General features: G+C 33.9%; 1 pseudogene; it reads left to right on the plus strand.

The window, feature by feature from the left end:
- The first annotated feature begins 10,765 nt into the window (after positions 1 to 10,765).
- The window catches only part of LOC107853939, a 21,623-nt pseudogene continuing 18,507 nt past the window's right edge, over positions 10,766 to 13,881 (plus strand).

The following is a 13,881-nucleotide window of genomic DNA, read 5'->3' on the forward strand; positions in this document are numbered from 1 at the left end:
AAAAACCCTTACGGACACCATAAGGCAATGGTGAGCTGAGAAAAAAAAATGAGAGAGGTTTTTTGGCAAAAACCCTTCAAGGAATCACTAGCCAAATGAGGTCTCTGAATGCAATTAGTCCTAGGAGGAAACTCAGTTTTAGGTCTATTAACTCAACAATAATTGGTGGAATATTTGGATGAAAAGAACAGACATCTTAATCTAAAATGCATATCGTAATCATTAGAGTTGACTGTCACTTTCAGATTAATTTTTCTTTTCTCTGTTTCAATGGGGACATTCATTGTCTGTTCTTTCTTTTTTATATTTTTATTTTTATTTTCTTGAGTCTGCTATTCAAATGGAAAGTTATTTTTCTTGTGTCTTTGAGTCAAATCAATATCAAAGCAAGTGAAAAAAGATTTCAAAACTGGCTACCAACTTCTACAATTACACAAAGTAAGACAAAAGGCTAGCACATGAAAGAGACATGATTATGAGCCAAAATATGGCATGGAAAAAATTTTATCAACACGAAATTCTGGGAAATCATAAAAATACCAAGGTTCAAAGGGTTTATATAAGGAGCATGACAAAGCAGAGATACTGTATTCTTTTTAGAGTCCCTCTTAATGATCTTACTTTAGATCAATGTTGCAGCAAGTCAATGACAATGCCAATTGTTGGAAGTAAGATTGGATATGACCAACGTAAGAGCAATTGCCTCAAAAGTCAAAGCCATAAGCCAGCCACAATGTTTTAAACTCACAAGTTTTCTTTGATGAAATAGAAAACATGTTACCTTCAAATCAAGGACTTCAAAGCATAAATATCAAGGGCTACAATGCCTCAGTTCTACAAATGCAGGAAGTAATTTTGCTACATAGGTTTGATAATCAAATCATGGAAAAACTTCATCATCCTATATCCCTCGGAGACACACTTCCTTGTCCATGTATTTCATTTTTCAATTGATAAGTGATACATTTTTTAAATTGAACCTTCTCTCCTAAAAGATGTACTTTCTAGTTGAGTAATTTTCCTTGACTCCTAGAAGATGTACCTTCTGATCGAGTCATTTTCCTTGACTCCTAGAAGACGTACCTTTCAATTGAGTCATTCCCATTGACTCTTAGAAGATGTACCTTCCAATTGAGTCATTCCCCTTAACTCCTAGAAGACGTACCTTCTGATCAAGTCATTCCCCTTGAATCATGGAAGACGTACCTTCCACTTGATTATTTCCCTTGACTCATAGAAGAAGTACCTTTCGGTCGAGTCATTTCTCTTGACTCCTAAAATATGTACCATCCGGTCGATTCATTCCCCTTGACTCTGAGAAGACGTACCTTTTGGTCAAGTCATTCCCCTTGACTCCTAGAAGATTTACCTCCCAGTCGAGTCATTCCCGTTACTCTTAGAAGATGTACCTTTTGATCGAGTCATTCCCCTTGACTTCTATAAGATGTACCTTCTAGTCGAGTCATTCTCCTTGATTCCTAGAAGATGTACTTTGTAGTCGAGTCATTTACTTTGATTGATAGAAAATGCACTTTTTAGTCGAATCATTTCAATTAACCCATAGAAGATGTATTTCCTTGTTTGGGGTTTTCGAATAGTTAGGATGTGACTTTCACAAAAGTCCTCTGATCATAAACTGGGGCAAAATTTAATTCCTGTGTTTGGAACTTCACTTTTCTAAAAAAAATAGAATCTTTCTGTATCCTAATCTTTTTTTGAGATAACACTTGTTCTAGTTTTGAAATTGAAAGTCAGGAGCCCTCCTGAAAAAATAGGAGATGAAAATGAAAGTCAGGAGCCCGCCTGAAGAACAGGGTGATGAAACTTTACGTCAGGAGCCCAACTAAAGAACAAAGAGAAGAAATTGAAAGTCAAGAAAGAAGTCGATGAAATTGAAACTCAAAAGATTAAAAAATAGCAAGTCAGGAGCCCGCTTGGAGAAAAGGGTGATGAAATTGAAAGTCAAGAAACAAGGTGAAGAAATTTTAAGTCAGGAGCCAGCATGAAGAATAGGGTGAAGATTTTCAAATTTAGGATCAAGGTTCAAAAGTAACACCGACATAACACGGTTAATTTGTGAGTTTATCTCCAACATCAGATTTTGTATGGAGAAAGAATTCATTCAAAAGTTCAACTCAAAGAAGATCAGATCTTTTGTCAATTTTGAAAGCATCTGAAACTCAAGTAAAGAGTCCAGAGAAGCTGCATAGATAGGATTTTGTATTTTCAGTTATCTTTTTAACTTATAATTTTCATTTTTGATGTAATGACAGAGCCTTAGACTAGAACCTCAATGGGACCTCACTCGACCCTCCAACTTGGTTGTCCTTCTTCCTTTTATTTCATTCTTTGAATAATGGTCAGATCAAATTTTTGTCTCGTTGTCTACTTCTTTGTCTGCAAACACTTTGTGTTTACATCCAAAGAGGGGCATGATGTAGACACCTAATTTTGTCCCTCCTAAAATCCAATGTATCTATTTTTTGACTCATCTTACCATACACCCTGACCTATTTAATAATTTACCCCACAAGAATCTAAATAACGAACCCCTAACAAACCCAATCCCCAATATTCTTTGATAACAAAATTAACCACTTCCCTCAATAAAATTTTGACAACACACTTAACCACTCACCCTCTACCCCACCTCACTACCCCTACCTCTACCCATATTCTCTCCACTCACATTTTCCTCAACACAAACCATAATAGAATTGGACACATAATTTATATACATATAGATTCACACATGGAGAGAGAGCAATATATATAAATAACAATACGTGGACAACAAAAAAACCCACATGATTCTTCTCTATTTTTTATATATATAATTACACACACCTACACAAGACACTCTCAACAACAGAGAAAACACACACCTTACAGACGTAAAACAAACACACACTCACCATCACTCATGGGATTACTCACATACACACACTATGATAGAGAGGATTTTAAAAATAGAAAGAGATCGAGAGGAGAACATTAAGAAAAAACCCAAAGAGAAATTGGTAAATAGAAAGAGAACAACGAGATTGAGAATGAGAAAATAGAGCAAAAATTGATTGAAATAGGAAGAGAAATATAAAATCTCGGCGTTGTTACTGTTTTGGTGGGTTCTCACCGAAAAACATCATCATCCACCTGAAATTCACCAGATCTAAGCTGCCTTTCGTTAAATCTCATCGGAAATATTAATAGTTTGCTAAGATCTCTCTTCCCCATCACTATCGGAGTTTATCAGAGCTCTAAAAATAGTAACTCTAGCTCAAATCCATCCCTAAACCGATTCATCGACAAAGTAATCCGATTAGAAAATACTGTCCAATTGTAAAATAGAGCTGGGTGTTAGGCTCGTCCATTATCAAAGTTCAGTTCGATGATTAATGGGTTATAGAGTCGAGGTTTGTTGAGTCTGTAGGGCGGCTTCATTCAAACAATTTAGTAGATTAAAATAAAATTGAGGTCCAATTCTACTCTCTTTTCTTTTTTATTTCATTATTTGAGAAATTTGGTGCATTGAATGAAATATTATGTGTTGGTTGATACTTGTTGACGATGAATAGCTGTTGTTTTTGATTCATTTTTTGGTTATAGATTGTGTGATGGAATGATATTTTATTTGAAAACTAAAATCAGAAATTTAGGGGTGGAAAATTGATAAAAACCAAGCGTTAGTCATTTTGATCCATTGATGTCGATGAATGTGATAATGTCATGATAGGTCAAGCTGGGTAGGCAAATGGTAGGCTTGGGTTGTCAAGCTTAGGGATTGTAAAAATGTGAATGTTTGAAGTCTTTATTGAATAGTGTTGGTTTTCTCGCATTGAAAAAATGTACTCATTTAGCCTGGGAATGCCCCGAGACCATTTGTATTTACTCATCAGAGAATGCCTCGACGTATTATATTAGCGGAAGATGATCGTGATCAAGACCCGAGGCATCGGGTAGAGCATAGTCTAGGATTAGTTTAGAATAGAATTTATATTTTTTGTATTTTTTTATTTTTGGGACTGTATAATTCTGACTGGACATTATCTTGGTTTTGAATTTTTCTTGATTTGTTTGTTTTCTTGTTTTATGTGTTTTGTTGGTCTATTCATTTCATAGCATCATACTAGCCAATATACTCTACAAAGCGAATGTAGTCGAACCACGAGTCCGAGGGGTGCCTAACACCTTTCTCTCGGTCAACAGAATTTTTTAGCCAAAATCTTTGTTCGCAAATCAGTTTGAAGAGTCAAAAATTATTTTGAAAAAGGATTTTCAAAGGTGACTTGGCACACCAATTTCATGCCAAGCGGTGACTCTGAGTTTTGAATGTAAACAATCCTTTTCGAAATAAAATTTTCTTTTGTAACTTAATAATAAAACCCCTTTGAACTTTAAAATCAAATTTCTTTTTTGTTATAAAAAAGGTGTGACACTCTTGAGTTACAAGGTTTATTTTAGAGGATCTTTAGGAATTTGAGATTATATGATGTTTTCTTCTTCGTCAATATCTGAATTACAAATCCAGTACCTAGTATGGCACAACCTCTACCTGTATAACTAGAACTGACACTTATTTTTTTTCTTTTGTAACAATTGTAAGCAACTGGAGTGCAAAGTTTATTGAAGACCAACGTGAGACAATAGTGTAGTTCAAGTGAAGTTGCATATGTCTTCTAGTTGTCTTCTTTTGCAGGTTGCTTCTTACTTTAAGAGGAAAATCCAAGGACTTATAATGATTTCTTGATTGAGTACTCTGTACTCACATCAATACACACTCATATAAGAATGTTTGTGTGGACAATACAATTTAATTCCTTTCTCGTTTTTCATGAAGTTTTGTTCTTTGAATGAAATTTTACCTTGTACAGAATGCTAATTGATCCTTTTCTTTCTTTGTGATGCCGAGTGAGTTGGACTTTGTAGTCCTTCCTTGTCGATGTTTGGTGATTTTATAGAAATCATACTTGTTAATTGATTCACACGTGAATGACTAATTCCTTCTATATTTATGTTCCTTTCAGATTCTTTGCAATATTCTTGTCCCTTGCTTTACTACTTATTTTTGCATCTTTAGTCCCTACACCAAAATAATTGTAACGTTCATCATTAGAATTAACTAAGAGGGTAACAATCTCTCCTTTTTTGACGATAACAATAAACACTAGTTTAAAATGTATGCAGTCTTCCTTTTTGGTAGTGGTGATGTTTTACTTGTGCACCCTTAGTGATCGGCTAAGGGATCAGTTCACCAAATTAGAGCAGAGTTCTATGGAAGTTGCTGAGTATGAGGCCCGTTTCTATGAGTTGCCCAGGCATGCGACTGCTATTCTAGATACTGAGTATGAGAGAGAGTTTGCTGCTTTGTGAGAGGGTTTAGGCTCCCTATTTGGATGGCTACTCAGAGTCTAGTTGTTGTGGGTAGGACTTTTGATGATAGATTATGCTAGAGTGATAGAGGAAATGCACCATGAGGGTCATGATAAGAGGCCCAAGTATGAGGGCAGATTTGGTAGGAATCGTAGCAGTTCCTGATTCAGAGGATATATTATTATCATAGAGTGCATTATAAACACTATAATTATCATAGAATACTTAATTATTTCTAGCTCATTTTTGTTTTTGGCTAATGTATTCAAAGACTATAAATGGGTAAACCAAGGAAATAAAAAGTAGGCACATGTGTAAAGAGTAAAAAAAAAAAAGAAGTGGCCCGTGGTCAAAAGTTGGATCACTCAAGGAGTAGCTTCATCTTAACCAAATTTGCATAGCAAATTAGGCATAGTAAAAAATAAAAGAGTGTCAATACAATAATAACAAAAATAGGCATAGTAAAGTAGCACATAGATAAGTGATGAAAGCAATAAAATATATTTATAGCAGAGGTGTTGACAACCTCTGGCACAGAGTCAAAAGTAATTGTCAGAGTGCGGACACATCCTCATTAAATGGTAGAGTATCAAAATGAGGACATAAGAGGCAAGTGTTCAGCAATCCCCAAGAAAGTACTTGAGGATATTGTGAACATTTCTACCGAAATTATCATAAGAGAGTTCAACAATCCTACCAAAGCTAAAGAGGTTTAAATGGTTACAACAAGATCATTATAATAAGAGTTGGATTTAGATTTATTGGAGTCGGCTTGTTTGAAAAACTTGCTCATTGTCTTTACACATTCCTGTCTGAATTTAGCAATAGAGATTTTGCTAAGCTATAGAATCTTTCTTGAATTTTCTTGCAAAGTTAACATACCTTCCTTGAATGGTCAGCCAAAATATAGCCCATGCTAGCAAAAAATTTGAAATCATAGTTAGCTGAGACTTTCATACAAAAAATTTGCAATCATAGTTAGCTGAGACTTTGATATGTTGATAACCTGATAGATCTATAGAGAAAACGAGCAAAATACGATTGATCATTAAATCATATGGCAATATGGGGAGACATTAGTATTAGAGGCACTCTTTTGGTCTAATCCTATTTTTAGATTTAAAAAATAGTTAATTTCAAATTATTTACTTGTCATCACAAAAATATCTATAACTTATTTTTAACATGAATTTAATTTTTTTCTTAATCTTTGAATCCAATCAAAACATATCACATTAGTTTGGAAAATGGAAATACCATTTATTAGACATTAATGAATAAACGTTGTTTAAATAGTGGCACATACAATTCACTATAAGAAAAGTGCTTATTAGCTGGGAATTTTCATAGGGATAATGTGGTAAAATTCCTAAATAATTTAATTACCTGCAGATTTTCTTACCAATTAGAATCCAAAGGAAATACCTTCGTAGGTAATTATTACCTGTGGATTTATAAAATACCAAAGTAATTTAGATGCAAAAATAAATCTGCAGGTACATTTAACAGTGAAAATAAATTTCTTGTGTTAGATGTGATGGTATAAATCTTGTAAGTGAAGAAGATGTAAAGGAACATCTTTATAGAAAGGGGTTTCACGATGACTCTTTAAGATTGTGTGGTATTCATGGGGATGTTGTCCAAAATAACTTTGTTTTTGGAGAAAGTAGTAGGTCTGCAGGGCATAATGAATATCAAGATACTAGGATGACAGAAATAGTGCACGATGTTTCTAGGATGCAACAAGGGTTGACTTTAGGGAAAATGTTGAAGATGTTCCTAATAGCGAAATGGGCAATTTCTATAAAGAATTGCATGCTGCTAGTCATCCTTTATTTGGCCGGTGTTTGCACTCTCGTTTTTCTATTGCTGTTAAATTATTAAGTATTAAATCTGATTGGAATATTGCTGAAGGAGGAATGGACTCAATGATAGACCTTATTACAGAGTTAGTTGACCCCGGCTTAGAGGTTCATGATTCTTTCTATAAGGCAAAAAGATTGGTGTAAAAGTAAGGTTTCTCATTGGTTAAAATTGATTGTTGTGAATATCGGTGCATGTTATACTTTAAGGAAGATGCTAAGCTAGATTTCTGTATGTTTTGTCATCACTCTCGATATAAGCGTGATTCTACTGGACAAAAAATTGCTATTAAGGTAATGCATTATTTACCTCTTATACTAAGGTTGAAGAGGTTGTATGCTTCAAATAGCTCAGCTCCTCATATAAGATGGCATAGTGAAAATAGAAGGTCCACTGGTGTTATGTGTCATCCATCTGATGGAGAGGCTTGGAAGAATTTTGATGCGACTTATCCAAATTTTGCAGCTAAGCCACGAAACATTCAATTGGGATTATGTGCGAATGGGTTCTCTTCTTTTTCTGTTGGTGGTGCGCTATATTCATGTTGTCCTGTATTTATCACTCCGTATAATCTTCCTCCTGAATTGTTAATGACTAGTCCCTATATATTTCTAAATTATGTAATTCCTGGACCGCATAATCCAAAAAGCAGAATAGATGTCTACTTGCAACCTTTGATTGATGAACTTTAAATTTTATGGCATGAGGGGGTTGAAACTTGGGACTTCTCTCTTAAACAAAATTTTAATCTGCGTGCATATCTAATATGGACTGTTAATGATTTTTATGCTTATGAAATATTATGCGGGGGGATGACAACTGGAAAGCTGGCCTGTCCAACTACATAGAAAAACCAAAATCTTTCACAATGAGGCATGGGAGGAAAAATTCATGGTTTGATTTTCATCGTTGTTTCTTGCCACCTGATCATGAACTCAGGTGACTCAAGAATGCATTAAGAAAGAATAGAAGGGAACATGAAGGTCCACCTCCAAGGCTGTCTGGTTATGACATCTGGGAAATAGTTTAGGTTTTGCCTAAAGCCAGCGAGGAATGATTGTACAGGCTTGACGGATATGGCATTTCGCATAATTGGACTAAGCAAAGTATATTTTGGGAGTTAGAATATTGACCAGATAATTTACTGACAAATAATGTTGATGTCATGCATACTGATAAGAACTATTTTGACAACTTGTTCAACACAGTTATATATGTCACCAGCAAAACAAAGGATAATCCTAAGGACAGACCTGACTTAGCAGAATATTACAACCGCAGAGAATTACACTTACAGTAGAGGCCCAACGGTAATGTTCTTTATCCCAAGGATATTTTTACATTCAAGTTGGACCAAAAGCATCAAATATATGAGTGGGTTCAAAGTTTGAAGATGCCCGATGGATATGGCTCAAATTTGAGAAAGAGGGTTGATATGACACAAGGAATCTTGCATAGAATGAAAAGCCATGATTGTCATATTTTCATCAAATAATTACTTCCAATTGCTTTTATTGGTTTACCTAAAAACATATGGAAACCAATAGCATAGATCAGTTTGTTCTTTAAAGACTTATGTGCCACCACATTAAATGAAGAAAATCTGGTGCGAATGGAAAGTAATATTGTTGTTATCACCAACAAGATGGAGAAGATTTTCCCTCCAGTATTCTTCGATGCGATGGAATATCTTCCCATTCACCTTGTCCATGAAGCTCGGCTAGGCGGTCTATATCAAACTAGGTGGATGTATCCATTCGAACGATAAGCATTTGCAACATATTTAAGTTCATACATATCTTTTTTAAATATAGTAAACATCTAACCTTAAGATTGTACAGGGAAATTAGGGTTGAAGGCTCTATAGTTGAGGCATATCTTGCGAGATAAACTTCTCAGTTTTATTCATACAACTTTTGTGATGAAGTTACCTGTTCAAGAAACCGACCGAATCATCATCAGGATGATGTGAATGAGCCTCATTTGCAACCGATATCAATTTTCAATCAATCTAGTTGTAAGAAATAGAAAGAATATACTTCGCTGACTCACTCCCATGGAGCACAAATCGGCAACTTTGTATGTCATGCTGAATTGTCCAAAAATTGAGCCCTTTTTGAACTAAGAATATTAAAATTTTAACATATCTTATTTGTTTACTCATTCCCTTAAGAAACTAATTGTGTTTCCCATGGTGGATGTTTAGTTCATTTAAGACTCAATTCCACGAAAATCAAGTATATGCATCCTTTGCAACATGGTTTAAAAATGAGGTTCGTAAGTGTATTAATATTTATATAAAGTTCAAACATTTACACATTCTTTAACTAAAATATATATATGTATAATAGTTTTAGGTACACCATTCACCAAATACAGCCGCATACGATCAACTTTTGAGAAATATTTCTTTGGGTCCAGTTGAAGCTAATGCAATCTAAAATAAATGGGTTTAAATTTTCCACCGAACAACACTCCAAAACAAGGACAAAAAATAATAGTGGTGTTTGGGTTAAGGGTGATGATGATTTTGATAACTTTGGCAACATACACGAGATCTTAAAATTGGAGTATACTGGTTTCCCAATAAAAAAAATTGTCCTCTTTCGATGTAAGTGGTTTGATACAAGAACAAGAGGCACAAGAGTACATAGGGAGCATAACATCATTGAAGTGAAGAACAATAGCTCGTATCCTATTTATGATCCATTTTTCTAGCGTAAAATGCTAAACAAATGTATTATGCTTCTTATCCATTGCGCAATGACAAGTCTGATTGGTGGGCTATAATAAAAACAAAGCCTATAGTCTGGGTGAAAGTTGAGAATGTGCTAGAGACTGCATATTAAAATAAAATGTAGATTGATCACCAACTAGTGGACGTTGAATTAGTGGACGGTTTGAATAACCCAGAAAATATATTTGAAGAAGTTAATATTGCAGAAGAAGAGGTTGAGTGGGTAGGAGATCAAAAAACCTCCGAAGAGGGTGAATGGTTTAGTTGAGAGTTTTCAGAAGAGGAGGATTAGTTGTGTAGGTTGTATTTATTATGTACTGATGTCTTTATGCTTTGTACTATATATTTACCTTTATGTTTCTTATTTAAGATTAATATGTAATATACTGTTTAAGTTTATTGTTTCCACTTTTCCATGATTTATATAGTAAGAAATTTTTTTTTGTCTATATGTCGTGTTGTTGGAGCGATTTGAAATGTGAATTAGTAACTTGAAATTATTTACTTAGAATGTTTAATTATACATTCATTTTGTAGGAACTACATACTTGTTAACTTAACATAATTTAGATGTCAGACAGAGGTGACAAAGGTAAAGAAAAAGTTGATACTACGAAAACAAAAAAGAATAGACAACCTCCGCCATATAGATGACCGACAAGTATTCATATATATGAGGGTGGGTTTGCTGACGCGACAGCACGACCCGTATATTCTAGGTCATCCAAGGATTCGATACCTACTCCTACGCATGTGGGGCCACTACATAAGTCTACACCAACTCATTCTGCTCCTATGACTGTGCCACCGCCAGCAGAGTACTATCGAATGGCCGTTGGCCCCTCTAGACATCTACCATCATCGATACCCTCCTGCAGTAGTCATACAGCTTTGCACAGTGATTCAACTAGATCTATTGGGTTGTCAAATCTTCAGCTAGGAGGTACTCCATCTGGTGCTTCAGATCCACCCACACCAGTGCATCCATTATCACTTACTAGGCAGCTAGGAGATAGAGATGATTCTGGGAGGATTTATCTTGTTCTAGTTGTGAGAGGGTAAGATTTCTAAATATAGTAACGTTACTCATTTTTTTATTACTATATTATTATGCTCTATGAAATTACTGTTTGGTCTTATGTCATAGGTTTAGGCCGGATGCTGGAGTTGAAAAAAAGGTGCGAATATGCATTACTCGGTATTTCAACGGCTACTGGACCAGCTGGCAAAAGGTTCCAGAACTTGACAAGGATAGAATGTTTGAAGAATTTAAGGTAAGGATTTAACTTATCGACTACTTATTAGCACTTTGTTAGAACAAAAGATTGAATATTATATTTGTATGGTAGAAATTTTACTGGTGGGATGATAGGAATACATTTCTTATACAAAAGAACTTTTTCATAAGATGTAGAGCCAGATTTAATGATCTCTTGGATTATGCCCGAAAGAAATTGGTAAAACCTAAGTGGATTCTTGAAGCCGCATAGAAACTGTACCTTCGCCATTGGAGTAGCGCAGAGTACCAATTATTGAGTGAAAAAGGAAAGAAAGCCCGGGTATCATCAAAGGGTGGCTCCCTACATACTGCGGGTTCCACAAGTACTCTTGTTGTGAAGGAAAAAACTGGTATGTAAATTTTACAGTTTTAATTATTTGTTTCTATTTAAATTTTTTTTATTATTTGAACATTGATAATTTTTTCATATGCAAGAAAAAGAAAAGGGTAAGGAAATACCAACTGATGAGCTATTCCAGCAGACTCATCTGAAAAAGAAAAAGAACCCAACTGATGAAGATGTCTGGGTTGAGGCTCGTTCAAAAGTTGTCTATGTAAGAAATAAATTTTGAATTTATGAATCTTTTCTCAAAGTTGATATTATTTAATTATAACTACTTTAATTTTTTTTGACTTTTAGTATTAACTTTACTTTGAATATAGGACGAATATACGCGTCTTGTTGGTGAGTATCGTAGTAGTCAGCCTCCTGAAAGTCGGGGTGACCCAATACCACAGCATGTACAGGAGGAGTTATGGACAAAAGCTGTGGGTCCTGTAAATATAGGCCATTTTTATGTATACCACACAAAATTTTTTGGAGATAATATTAGGTGTTCGTCCGGCACTGCATACTATAGCTTGTCAGTTGATAGAGAAACTATTGAAAAACTACAAAATATGATTTTTCAACTCACTGAAGAGCTTACCAAACAGAGAGAGAGGTTTGTTGAACAGAGAGAGAGAGAGGCAGAAGAAGATGGAGAAGGCAACAACATCACAAATCAAGATGTTGCAATAGCAGTTCATATCTCTCATTTAAACTACATGGGTTATTCCTCCGTGTTCTGGTGATGCAGTTTGGGCTTCAAAAGGTCTAGGCCCCCTGGATGATTTCAGCACGGATGATGATATGGAAGAAGAGGACGAATTCGATGATGATGACTTTTAGTTTTTTTTTTTGGATGTGTTCTACTTTGAATTTAGACATTTTGTTATTTGAAACTATTGTTGTAGTTTTTTCATACTAATTTTTGTTGGACATTTTGTATGTGTTGTACACTTTTGGAAGTATTTACATTTGATTTTTGGTTGTTGTTGCTGCTGTATTTGATTTGGTTATTGCTGTATTGGACTGTTGTTGTTGCATACTGTATTTGAGTTTTGATTTTTATTTTTTAAAATTTTTTTCAGAAAAATCGACCACAAGTGGTTGGTTTTTGAATTTTCTTTTTTAGAATTTATATTAAATTTAATTTTTTAATTTAATAAAAACCGACTACTTTTGGTCGGTATTTTAATAAATTAATTAATTGATTTAATAAAAAATCGACCACTTGTGATCAATTTTTTTTTCCTAAAATTATTTTTACAGTTTTAATAAAATAATAATGAATTTTTAATATATATATATATATATATATATATATATATATATATATATATATTAAAAAGACCGACCACTTGTGGTCGGTTTTAAAAAAATTGCCACTACTTTACCGACCACACATTTTGGTTGATTTTGTGGTCGGTATTTTCCTTTTTTTTAGTAGTGAATTATCCCAAAAAATAATGTAAACTGTTTGCAATTTTTATTTTGGTATAAAAAGAAGCAAATAGATAATCATCGTAATGATGAAAAATAACTGCTGAATTTATACAAAAAAAAAGTACTGCAAAATACAAATAACTCAACATGTATTAAAATTTTAAATTAATAAAAATAATAGTAACTAATGACTAGTTTTAATTAATTTGTCCTAAAATTAACAAATGGCATTGTTACAGGCTGACACTTGACAACTTTTAAAGCAAGACTTTCTTGCTATTTAGTATATATAGATATAGATATATAGATATGGTTAAGAGATTTGTTAGATTAATTTAATTTAGATCTTTGAATTTTAAATATTATAAGTCTCACTCATAAGCAATTGAGCAAATGGGGAAAAGGTATAATGGTGAGAAGCCAACTCCCAAAATTAGTGGGAGATGAGATTTTTCTTATCAAAATCGTTGAATTATTTTTGCCTAATTTATTCTTTAACTATGATTAAGAGGCTTGTTAAATTAATTTAACCTAGACCCTTAAATCTAACAAGTATCACTGATTTAGATATTCACTTAAAGAAAATGAAAGAGAAGATTTAACAGAGAGGAGCCAACTCCTTTTTAGTATAAATTTACCTCCTCAACTTCATGTGATTCTTGCCACATAAAAACACACACACAATAACACACTAGTAGTAGTACTACTAAGTAGTACTACATTTTAATTTATTTTCTCAATTTCCACTTTCAATGGAGAAAATACTCCGTTTACTATGTGTTATATGTGTTATTATTACTAGTATATTGTTATTCGATAGTCACTCAATCAATGTGGAAGGAAGACATCACATTTCCAAGAAAA

The sequence above is a fragment of the Capsicum annuum genome, chromosome 5 (assembly GCF_002878395.1).
Source record: "Capsicum annuum cultivar UCD-10X-F1 chromosome 5, UCD10Xv1.1, whole genome shotgun sequence".
In the NCBI taxonomy this organism is placed as follows: domain Eukaryota; kingdom Viridiplantae; phylum Streptophyta; class Magnoliopsida; order Solanales; family Solanaceae; genus Capsicum; species Capsicum annuum.